Raw genomic sequence first — 12,511 nt, 5'->3', positions numbered from 1 at the left:
AGTAGTAGGTGTTTCCAGTTCATGTTACCCTGCTAATGTGCTGATGTCTCAATTTGTTGTGATTGCAGAGCTGGGCACCAGTGGTCATTATATGTGTAGGCACAGACTTGAACATAGAAGGTGACTTTGCTCTGCTGTCATAGAATCATAGTTGGGCTTTCTCAGCCTGGAGATGAGAAGGCGCCAGGGAGACCTTATAGCAGCCTTCCAGTATCTGAAGTTCCAAAAATCTGGAGAGGGACTTTTTACAAAGGAATATAGTGACAGGACAAAGGGGATAGTTTTAAATTGAAAGAGGATAAATTTAGATTAGATAGTGGGAAAAAAATCTTTGCCATGAAGGTGGTGAGACACTGGCACAGTGTCTTGAACTGCCTAGAGAAGTCTTGGCTACCTGGTAGTGTTTAAGGCTAGTGTGGACAGGGCTTTGAACAACCTGGTCTACTGGAAAGTGTCCTGGCCCGTGGCAGGGGGTTTGAACTAGATGATCTCAAGAGTATTTGTCCTGCTATTCCTGGTTGCTAAGCTGTTGTCATATAACAGTTGCCGCAGTGGTCAAAATAGGTTTTGTCTGTCATATTCTGTAACTGGATTTTCTGAAACACTCCTTATTATTTCATATTTGGAAGTGGCTTTGGATTCACTGGGTGGGTTCTGTCTGAATAAGAGTAGGAGTATTAAGCATTTGTCTTATTTCATCACAAGCTAAATTTTATCTGGACTGACCTTAAAATTTTCAGCTTGGTCCTTTGCCATCACTAGCTGCAGTCTCTGCCTGAACTGATGCTCTTATCATGTCATCAGCTGTTATACAAATGCTGGCAACGCCTTCAGGTTTTTCTGTGTTCATTAGCAAAAATACTTTGTCAGCTCATTTGGTTGCCAAAAGTAAGTAGAGAGAAAATATTCTTTTGTTTCTTTGTTTCCTCCTACCAGTTCAAAGTACATGGTTCAGACAGCTGATTATGTGATCTTTTAATATCTCTATGTTTTACCAAGTATGTTTTTAGCACTTTGGCTGTACTAAAATGTCTGGTATGGGGGCTGAGAAATGCTGTCTCAGGATAACCTTGTTAAAATGTCTGAAATTGAGGTGATCCTATTCTTGCTGTGTCTTAAATTTTTGCTAGGCTACCATCCTGTAGAGGGGGCTTGTTTGCTTCAGCCGCAAGTTTCTCCCTTTACCAGCACTGTGCATACAACTCGCTACATCTGTCATTGCAAAGAACATACTTCTGCATCCACATATGATGGTGGTGACTCAGCAACTGATGTATTTGTTGGCTGATTCAAGAACTCTTGTACTTCATAAAAAATTCTGGATGTCATGTGATCAGTTCTTTTTTGGTGTTGTGCATCTTTGTTTATAGTAAGCTTATAATGCGTGTTATCTTTAGCTTTATATATGTATCCAACTGATATTAAAACGTAAGCATGGGAGAACTGAAGAGTGGCTGAACTGAAGTTCTTGATTGTCATTTGTAATGGAGAATTTTATCAGTAACTCTTTCTTGATCTCCTTATATTACAAATACAGCATTCAAGTGATTTTTAAGTACTTTTGATACCTGTTTGCTATGTAGGGTGATAGATGAATTTTACCTGTAGTGCCAGACTCAAAATGTATAGGTATATTGTCTTCATAGTGAATGAAGCACAGATGAATTCCAGTCTTCCACTCCACTAGCAGGTTTCCTTTCCCAGATGAATGGTTCAGAAATGAGACCTAATATACAGGAGTGTACCCAAGGAGCCTGGTTAAACCTTTTATTGCCTAAGGGGAGCATGTCTGCAGTTGGGTATTTTCATAAGAAGATTTTCCACGTGCTGAGAGTGTGCCTCTGTTGGTGTGAGGGTTAAAGCACCTACAGATGACTTGTGGTCTGTTTGACCTCTGAAACTGTAGTTTGGAAACCACTGTACTGTGTAATTACTCTTAAGCTCTGATAACCTCATACACAAGAACAGCTTGGTCACAACTGAGTTCAGCGAACAATCTGTAGGTCTCGTATGGCTAAATTTTTGGTTGGTTGGTTGTGTGGGAGAATAGACATTTAATTTTCTACATTTTTGCTGTTACTTCAAATACTGAGCATATTCTGGGTGGCTCTGTGTAATTACGGTCTTTTTCTATTTGTGTGACTTGTTCTGTGTTTACTTTGGTCTAGTTCCTCCTTGCCTTACTTTGAAACTGCTTTTGTACAGCTAGCTACACAGGTTGGCCAATGAGATTTTTGGCTCCTTGTGACTTCAGGCAGGCTCTGCATTGGTTTTTGTACCTTAAAGCAGGGACTTTCAATACCTCTCCTTTTTATCTAGTTATCTGTTGCTCTGTAACTGAAATTCTTCTTAATTCTGAAGAGTTCTTATTTTTAGCTAAGCTTTTTTTTTTTTTTTCTTACATGCAGATGGACCCAGAACTAGTTAAAACCATACACTAAGCACCTTTATTTCTGGAGATAGCTCTCTCTGCTGGTGTGCCTTTCAGCATTAGGCTTTGTCTTGGTAGCTTTGCAGTTACTGGCAAAAACAAATGTTGAGAAAGAGTGCTACTGCACTGCTACTATTTATATTATTACTTTAGATAATATCAATAATCCATATTTAAGTCTAAAGATACAGTGCTTATTTCCTTGATTCTTAGATTCTTTTACTGCCTATCAGTCGTGTAAGTTGCTCTGAGCTGAAGCTATCATTTAGGTCTCGTTTTTCAGACAGGTCTTTTCTTTTGGCTGCTGGGGCTTCCTCACAGAGCTCTGTGTTTTGTCCTGTCAGTCTCCAGTTAGAAATCTCTTCCACCTATATTTGAAGCTACACTAGTCACCCCCATCCATTTTGTATGCATCCTTTCTGGTTTCATTTGTCGTCTTTTATTGCAAGTGGTAAAGAAAACAGAAAGCCTCCTTTTCTGGCTTTACCATTCCAAGAGGTTGTCAGATAGAATGGAGATACTAAATTTTTTGGCATCGCTTGCTTTACACACACACACACACACACACACACACACATGCACACAAACCTAAGTGTATTATCCCCATGGTTTCTCTGTTGTAGCTGGGTCATTCAAAATAGAAGAGTGTGTGGAATGAGAGATAATTGATTGTAAGGCAAATATTAGGACAAAGAAGAAGATAAAACAGTGCATTTAAGCTTTTGGGGGAGCTATGATTCTAAAAAAACTTTCAGACATAAAAGCCAATATGAGAAAAACTGACAAAAATCCGGCAGCAGTAGACAGGAATATGTCTTTGTGCAGCCTGTGCATCTGTAAATTCATAACAATAGCAGCTGCTGGACCAGGTAGTCTTTCTGGTTCTGTCCCTCTCCTTTCCTGTGACAGGATAAAAGGAAGAGAGTGGGAATTGCATTATGTTTCTTGATCATTTGAGATCTGGAAAGGCTCCTAGGCTTCTGCTTTACTCTGGTAATTGGGTTATATACTGCAGGAGGCCAATATACTTGTGTGATTAATAGACTATTTTGACAAATTATGTATTTCTGAAAAGTACACGGAGCAACGCTGCATTTTAATGTAGGAATAACCACAGGTTTTTTTTACTCATCTATAAACATGCCTCTCTGTTTTCCTGAAGAATATGCATAAATCACATTTCAAACATGAGATAATCATCACCAGTCAGTAGAAAGATATTTCCATGGCAACAGTTGCTAAATTAAACAGTGCATCAGTACCATCTCCCTATTTTTGTCTCCCTGACTTCAGCTCAGCTAACATGTAGCTTACTGAAAAGTAACAAAATAATCATACCTGCTATAAAGTAATAAATTCACCATTGCCTCTGTAAAGAGTACTTCCAACAGTACTGGTCCTTAGACTTTTACACCTGCACTTCTGTAACTCTCCATAGTCCGTGCCAAACACTTAGTATGTCCTTTTTACACACCCAGTGGAGTTACTGCAAATATATTTCAGAAGCTCAGGAAAAAATCTTCCGGCATGGATGAAAATCTGACCACTCTTATCACAAAATCACGGAATGGTCTGGGTAGGCAGGGACCTTAAAGATCATCCAGTTCCAACCCCCCTGCCATGGACAGGGACACCTTCCACTACACCAGGTTGCTCAAAGCCCCATCCAGCCTGGTCTTAAAACACCATCATGGATGGGGCAGCCAAGACTCCTCTGGGCAACCTGTGCCAGTGTCTCACCACCCTCGTAGCAAAGAATTTTTTCCCATCATCTAATCTAAATTTATCCTTTCAGTTTAAAACCATTCCTCTTGTCCTGTTACTATATTCCTTTGTAAAAAGTCCCTCTCCACATTTTTGGAACTTCAGATACTGGAAGGCTGCTGTAAGGTCTCCCCGGAGCCCTCTCTTCACCAGGCTGAACAAGCCCAACTCTCTCAGCCTGTCTTCATGGGAGAAGTGCTCTAGCCCTCTGTTCATCTTCATAGCCCAACTCTGGACTTGCTTCAACAGCTTCATGTCCTTCATATTTGGGGGACCCAGAACCGCACACAGTACTGCAAGTGGGGTCTCATGAGAGCAGAGTAGAGGGGCAGGATTACCTCCTTTGACCTGCTGGTCATGCTCCTTTTGATGCAGCCCAACATATGGTTTCCTTTCTGGGCTGTGAGCACACACTGCTGGCTTATGTTGACCTTCTCAGCAATCAACATATCCAAGTCCTCTGCCGGGCTATGCTCAATCCAGTCTCTGCCCAGCCTCTGGTGTTTGGCATTGTTGAATTTCATGAGGCTGGCATTTGCCCACCTATCAAGCATGTCAAGGTCTCTGGATGGCATCCCTTCCCTCCAGTGTGTCAACTGCACCATACTGTTGTGTGATGATCACACAACTTGTCATTAGCAAGCAGATATAGAAGATAAGTAGGAAGATTTGGGGTTTTAGTTATAAAAATTACAATAATTTGAGATAAACCCTTGAAAAGTTCTGTGTGACTGTGCTCTTCATATTATGTTTGTGTTACTTCATTAACATGCCTTTTATGCATTTTGGTGTCCATGTTTTTGTTGTGTGGGTTGTTTTTTGTTTCCTTGAAGTGCTTGTCAGTAGGAATTGCTCTCATGAGGTTAAAAAGAAACTTGGGTTTAGTTGCCATGCACAGTCAAGAGCATCTCTCTGCTGTACGATGTTAAAGGATTCTTGTTCTCAAGGATATTTTCCTTTTACTGTATATTAACTGCTTTTGCCATAATGAAGAACACCTCTGAAAAGGAAGAGGCAGTTTCTAATAATGGGAAATATTTTGCTTTTTACTCCACCTCATCGCTAGTGTGAGCTAGTTTAAATTTTGAACCAAAGATTTCCAAAGAAGAGATCAGAAAGGCAGAGAATAAATTGATACTTCTTTTCCATGTTGTTCTTCAGGTATAAGCCACAGGGACATATTTTGACTGTCTCTGCATTGAAAGAGGAAAAAACTAACTCTTTGCTTTTATCTAACATATTTCATATCTACAATGCCTTTCCCAACTCTCAACCCTCTCAGAATTTCTTTTTTTTTTTTCTTTTTTGGCTTGTAAAGCATAACTTTACATGGTCTTGTTCTATCAGCATTCTGACAAAGAAACAAAGAAAACTGTCACATGTGTGCTTCTGACCAAAATGGGACTGTTACCACACTGTGTGACATATAACTTCTTAAACTTGAAGAATGTGAGCAGGTTTTAATTGATTTTATAGCTGCCTTTTTTCTTTTTTTTTTTTTTTTGGCACAGAAGTAATACTAAATTTAGTTGCTGTTGCTCTGTGTTAAAAAAATGGAATGAAAAATCTCAGCTGCTTTTAACTGCTCACTGCATCTTTAAACCAGCTGATTTTCCAATTCCTTCTGACTCTGCATATGAGCAATTGTGCTTAATCTTCTGTGTATGAAAGGATTTTAATTAAGTTTATCCTGGCAGGAAGCAAGTCTGTAATATGGATATTCTGAGTTCAGCAGGTTGTGCCTTTGTGTCCTCACACATTTCCTCAGAAATATGAGGAAGAACAACTGTGTAAGGCTACTGTTTCCCAGGGAGCAGTTTTCCTTCTACAAGGACAGCCTGTCCATATTTTCTGGCAGCTGGTGCTCCATTGCGTTAAATTTTAAGAGGCTGTTTTGCATTATTAAGCATGGGGAAGCAACTACACTGATTATAGCTTAATCAGTGCTATGATTAAACAAACACAAATAGCCCAGTCTTGGCGTTTCTGAAAATAATTATTTGGAGCTATTTCCGATTTAGATGCACTAATTGAGTTTGGGGTGACTTGGCCATTTGTTGGTATTACTGATGTATGAAAAGTGACTTTTGATGTGCTTTTTGTTTTATTTGCCTTCTAAGGCTGTGCCTTAACTCAAGTGCATAGTTCACTGATGTATTCGGCAGTATTAGGAGTTTCAGGTAAAGATGTCAGGTAATTTAAAACTCCAGTTCCCTATCTCCAGGGTAACTTACATGGGCACATCACTGGGAAATCAGTCACTCACTTCCTAGACTTCCCAGACTAGTTCACAACAGGCCTTTAAGTGCCCAAAAGCCTTTGTGCTGGTTGCCTGTTTATAGGTGGCACAGGTTTTCAGGGTTGCATGAAGTAGATGAAAAAAATGCCAGTCTGCCTGCTTTGTCATAATATAGAGATTCTTCTCTTTCCCTTATTCAGTCTGGTGTGAATCATGTTGCTTCTTCAAAACTCTTGTTCAACTAATCTCAACTGAAATGAGGACTCCTGATGCAAAAGAGTGTGCAGGCAGAAGAGCAGAAAGTATTTGTTTCTAGCAGTAAGGTTTAGTGATCTCCAAACTACAACTAGAGATGCAGCATCAATATGATCAAAGTTCTGTTCTTGACTATGTTGCTTTTGTTTCTTATCTGCCCAATTCACTTTCTTCGACCAGTAAAGCCAGTATGCTGTTTTGTTTGAGACTTGAAGATTATGCCAGAGTTTACACTGAGCATTAGGCCTGACTTCATTTCTAGAATCTCTTTCAGTCTGCAGACTGAAGACAGGAAAAGGAGTGACAGAACTAAAGATAGAAGAAAAGTCAAGAAGTGTCTTTGAAGGGAAAAAGAAAGAGTATAGAGGTGAGAAGGGTGTGCTCAGGAAGAGACATATTGAATGAACAGTGAGGGCACTCAGCAGTAGAAAGAATAAAAAAAGTGAAGTGTTGGCCATTGAAAAATGGCAGTGGGCAGAGTAGAAAAGGAGGAGGCACTATGGATAGAAGAAACAGAAAAATAAGTGGTAAAAGATGTAGTAAAGAAACAAAATAAGAAAAAGGAGAGAAAATTACGTGTGAAGGAGAAAAGATGCTTGGAAGGACTGCATTGAATTGTGAGGCTAGCAAGCAAGTTCAGGAATGGAATGAAGTGGGAGTGAAATTGGTGAAGAAGGATACCATCCCATCTGAATTGTGTGCTTTTCCACAGGGTCATTTTGGAATGATGATCCCTTTTGTCTCATGTTGTCTGTGGCATCTTCAGTCAGCTTCAGTTTGTCTTCCATGCACTAATTCCTCACTTCAGTTGTTTACAGTCCCTCTCAAGCTTTAGAATAATGGCACCTGCTGCCAGCAAGTGAAGAGAGTTAGCGGGTGCTTTGTGGGAGCATTATGGCTGGTAATTTTATGGAGTCTCATTCTACCTTGCAAGAAGTAAACCACTGTTGATTAGGGTAGAAGCGTGCTGCTGCTGACTACTTTTATAACTCCCAAGGCAGTCATGACTTGCTGTTGGAGAAACACAGCTTTATGAGAACAATCCCAGCAGTGATTTTTATCTTTGGCTTCTGTAAAGGTAAAGACACTAAGACCAGGCAGTCTAAAATCCTGCTTTATGTCTATTTTTTTTTTCTCTGCACCTTTTCCCCCCTTTTTTGGTATTTGTCAAGAGACACCCTTTTTCCTGGCAGTAACTGACAGCACAGGTGACAAAAATGTGTTTTGTTTGTCTCCTCAAAAGTGTCTATTTGCTGTGAAAACCTCATTCATATTCTCCCCACTGGTCTAAGGCTCAAATGTTGTGAGATGCTTCTGAGTGAGATCTGACCTCTTGACCTGATGCTGATGTTATGCATGGTACAATGCATCTAAGTATGGTTTGCCTATGTAAGGTTTAGTAATGAGAAGAAAACTAAATAGCTAGGCATACACCTGTGTTTTATGTAATTAACACTTGCTGTCATATGTGTTTATTTCTTGGCTTCAGAAACAGAAGTCAGGGAAAGCAAATGTGTAAGTAATAAAAATTATTACTGTGTATGATATATTTGTTTCTAAATTCAATGTCTCAAAACCAAAAAAAAAGAAGTAAGAATAACCTTAAACAAGTTCAAAAGATCTGAAGAATTTTGGGGTTAGTTGTTGGTAAGGTCTGGTCTAGGTCTTTTCTTGCCATGAGGAAGCTAAAACCTTCATTCCAGTGTCTTTTGCAAACTTCTTGAGAGATTTTGTGTGACATGGCTGGGGATGACTCTTACAAAAAGCAGTTGATAGACTGACTGCTAGTGGGATACATAATATAAGTTCTTAGTTTTTAACAGAGACTTCTATTTTTGTCCATATTTCTGCCATTGTTAGTGGTGATAGTGAGATGATGTCTTCAAGACTGTGTTCTGTTACAAAATCTGCACAGAGGTACTATTTTTGGTCATTACATAGAGTGGAACAGCAATTTAAACGTTGCACGTCTTTGTCAAAAGCACTAAGGCCTTCCATGTAACTTCCCAAGCATGGCCCTTACTTTGAGGTACAAAATGCAGAATGCATGCAAATCAAAGCATTATGTTTTTATTGGGTATTTAGACAAATTCTAACAGTATGATAAATGATTTCTAATAATTTTCCTGATGAAATAAATGGAATTATTGATTTAGTTTGTAACTGATATATCTTGTAATTCTCTGGTTAGTAAGGCAGAGGTTATTTCTCATTCTGGTCATTATAGAGCCTGGGGCACATTTTTGGATCAGTCTTAGCAGGTGTTAAAACAGGCAACACTTTTTTGTGCTGTAGATACTGTTTTACTCTTCATTTCTGCAGCAATAAATATTTTCTCAGTATGAAAACTTTCCTTCTCACCAGTGATTCTTTGGTTAGCTGTAAGCTCGAAACTATTTCCTATGTAGTTCTGTAAAGCAGAACTGAGTTAACAATGACCTGGCTAATTGGTGTTAGTTCCCGATCTTTAGAATTGCCAGCAGGATATTAGTTAAGCATTTATCCAAAACTAGTTGAAGAGCATCCCCCTTCCTTCACATGAAGTGCATGAACTGAATGGAATCAGTCGTTTCAAGGTTCTGCATTTTACTGAGCGTAGGAAAGGTGCAAATGTAACTAGTGTGTTAATAGACTAATTCATTTTCAGTTTGTGAATGGAGTTGAACCAGGGAGCAAAGTGACATAAATACAGTTTTTATGACACTTGGATACTTGATCTCTCTCTACTAGTCATTACAATCAGCAGCATCATTTCTGCGTTTCAGCAGCATGCATACCTACTTTTTACTTAATTGCACTGCTCTGAGAACCAAACAGACACAGTCCATACTAATAATCTTTTGCACAGGGTAATGCATGAAAAGACTGGAGTGCTCTGAGTTAGAGTTCAGATCATCCTGGGCTCTGTGTTTTGGTGACAGATTCACACCTCACAAACCCATATTTTCAAGTGTTGGAAAACATTTTTATCAGCCAAAGGATTGTATTGTTTGTTTGCCAAGCACTTCAACATTGGTGCAAGATGAGATACTGAGGTTCTCCATGTCCTGAAAGAACGTTCACATTCTCTCTGGGTGAAGAGGACACTGATGGTGTTTCAATGTGTGATGTCATTGTGCATGAAAAACATCTGGTATGTGAAACAGAACTGACCTTCCACTTCTGCTTGAAATAATTTCATCACATAAAATGGTCTGATGAACTGAAATGCAATGTAAAACTGCTCAGTCCCTTGTCACAGACCAGAACCACAAGGTTAATCAGCAGTTTAGATAGTTCACAATCTTAGCTGAAGGAAATCATCCATATTATGTTGAGGGTAACTGGTGAGAAGACTTGCAGATACCATTAAAATGATCAGCAACAGTTGCAGCGTCAGCAATGGAAAATATTTAGAGTTAATTTCAAATTGAAATCCCACAGCTTTCATCTGAACACCTGCTGTTTAAAATTGGAATATGAAACATTAACTGTGATTACTCGTCCCCATTCCCAAAAGTACACAAAACCAAACAGCTGTTACTCCTTAAATTAAGATTATGTTTAACATCAGTTTAAAGCCAGTAATGTCAGGGACACAGTTAGATAGCATGCAGAGTTCCTAGGGTCCATTCATTATGATAGATCAGTGAGTAAATAAAGTAATTTCTTGTGAAACATACCTGTGAGAAATGAGAATACTGACCATTTTCCAGTAAATTTGAGCAATGTTACTGCTCATTGTGAGGGACAGGGAATGAGGAGAGAAATGTTGCTTTGGCTGCCAAATTAAAAGGCTAGTTTTATGCAGACTTCCATGATAAAAGCACAACATATATTCGATGAGTATGACTAGATAAACTTGTGTAGTATACATAGAGCTGGTATATGTACTAGATATTGCAGTACAATGTGGGCTTTAGAAAGAAGTGCTCTTGATTTAGGAAACATAAATAACACATGTGAACAGGACTCTGATTTTGCTGTCACGTAGAAGATCCTTTTTAATTGTTTGATGGGATTTGGGCATGTGTAGAAGGCTTTGAATTAGCGAGAGAGAAAGTGTGATTTTTTGTTGTTTTCTATTTTTTGTACAAGGATCTAAGATCGTGTTTGTTTAGTTGCCTGAGGCATTTTGTATTTCAAATATTTTTTTTTTCCTGGTTTCAGTTTGTAAAATACAAGAGCATATAGAATGGCAGTTCTAAGAAGTGTTTAGCAATAAACAGGCAGAAATGTTATGCTGTAATCTTTCATATTGGTGTGTTATACTTTGTTGTTTCTGTTATCTGTAAAACTCTCTTGATAACACTGGCTACTTCACTGCACAATTGTGATAATGAAGGGCAAAAGATATACGGTCTGTATTGGTCCGTATTCTGGTTTCCTTTACACCTTTGTATATATGGTCTTAATTACTGTGATGAAAGCTAAAACTTCGTGGATTTATTATTTGAGAAAATGAGATAAGAATTAGCCCTGGATCTTTTTGGTTTTGCTTTCTTTTTATAGTCCAGTTTTGTTTTCCTTCAGCTTCCTGCCAACTTGGGATTTGGGTGGAGAAACAGGGGGGAAAAGCAGAATCCTTATTTTCTACCTTTTTACACAATGGTTAAAGCACTTTGAGTTTTTTTAAGTTAAATAATTTCTCTTTTTCTTTTCTTTTCTAAAGGACACTAGTTGCATGCAGGCATTTAGGAAGCCACGTGGCAATTTAATACAAATATAAAACTACCTTGATTTTAAAACAGAGATGCAGAAATTAAAGCAAGATTGTGGAGGTTTCCACTGATTTGGAGTACTTCTTGATTTTGAGCTCCTAATGAACACTTGGAGCTGATTGTGCCTAGATTCTGATGGAAAATTACTGGATTTGTGAGTTTTCTACTAGTCCTAGATTTCTGCTCTTGCAAACAGTTCACATAGTCAGAAGTTGACATAGGATGTTTAAACAGTGCCCTGAAGAGAATTGCTGAAATTAGCTGCCTCTTGTGAATTTTAAGTGGTTATCCATCAATAATGCTGTGGTAACAGCACAAATTATATCACTACCCAGAATTTAAGGTTTTGTGACACTAGCCAGCCTTGGAACTGCTCAACAGAGCAGTTAGATACAGGATGGAATCAAGGTCAGCCAGATCTGTGAGCAGATAGTAATCCTGTGCCATTTTCTCTGTGTGATTCCTGTAGTAGAGTTACTGCATTTCATTTTTACTATTTTATATGTATTCCTAATATCCGTGTGGATATTGTGATTTATGTTTGATATTTCCAGCCTCATTTAGTGTGGGTAGAATAGCCCTGTAGAGAAATACATGTACAACAATAATTTACAACTGTAATCTGGGTACTTCCAGATTAACTAGAATTTTTACATTGCATGTGCAGGTAAAAGCAGCCTCACCTGGATTGTTGGATCATTTAATCTCTGAACACCTTGAGTTCTGTTAAAAAAGGTGCTGGTTGGGTCAAGTATATTACAAACTGTTTGTCCTATTTCACTTTATATCCTCCAACATTTCATCTTCACAAAATGCATCTGTTTGTTGGTCTTTGTCATAGGCTGTATTTCAAACATAAGAAGCAATTGAAAGTGTAATTGCTTTTTGAATTCCCATTTGTGTTTTCCTTAACATGATACAGGACCCATCTTGTATATGACAGATCTACCTCATCTGACTTCTGCTTATTAATATGTTCCTATGGTGAGTAACAATTTCTAGCATTCCTTTCTGGATGCAGCTTGTTTGTATTTTAGCAAATGTTTTGGAAATAATATTTTGCAGGATAGTGTCCATTGTCACACAGAAAGATGAAACGGAAGATGCCTTGGGGTCTGTATT

General features: G+C 38.5%; 1 protein-coding gene across 6 annotated transcripts in view; it reads left to right on the top strand.

Moving 5' to 3' along the window:
- Window positions 1–12,511, top strand: part of LOC130607844 (mitogen-activated protein kinase 10) — a 148,532-nt gene that overhangs the window by 22,203 nt on the left and 113,818 nt on the right. The window lies entirely within an intron of this gene.

This window comes from Pezoporus wallicus, unplaced genomic scaffold (genome assembly GCF_028554395.1).
Source record: "Pezoporus wallicus isolate ANWC-B61680 ecotype Strahan unplaced genomic scaffold, APGP_CSIRO_Pwel_v1 contig_7853, whole genome shotgun sequence".
Classification (NCBI taxonomy): Eukaryota; Metazoa; Chordata; class Aves; order Psittaciformes; family Psittacidae; genus Pezoporus; species Pezoporus wallicus.
This window is presented reverse-complemented; position numbering and strand designations above follow the sequence as displayed.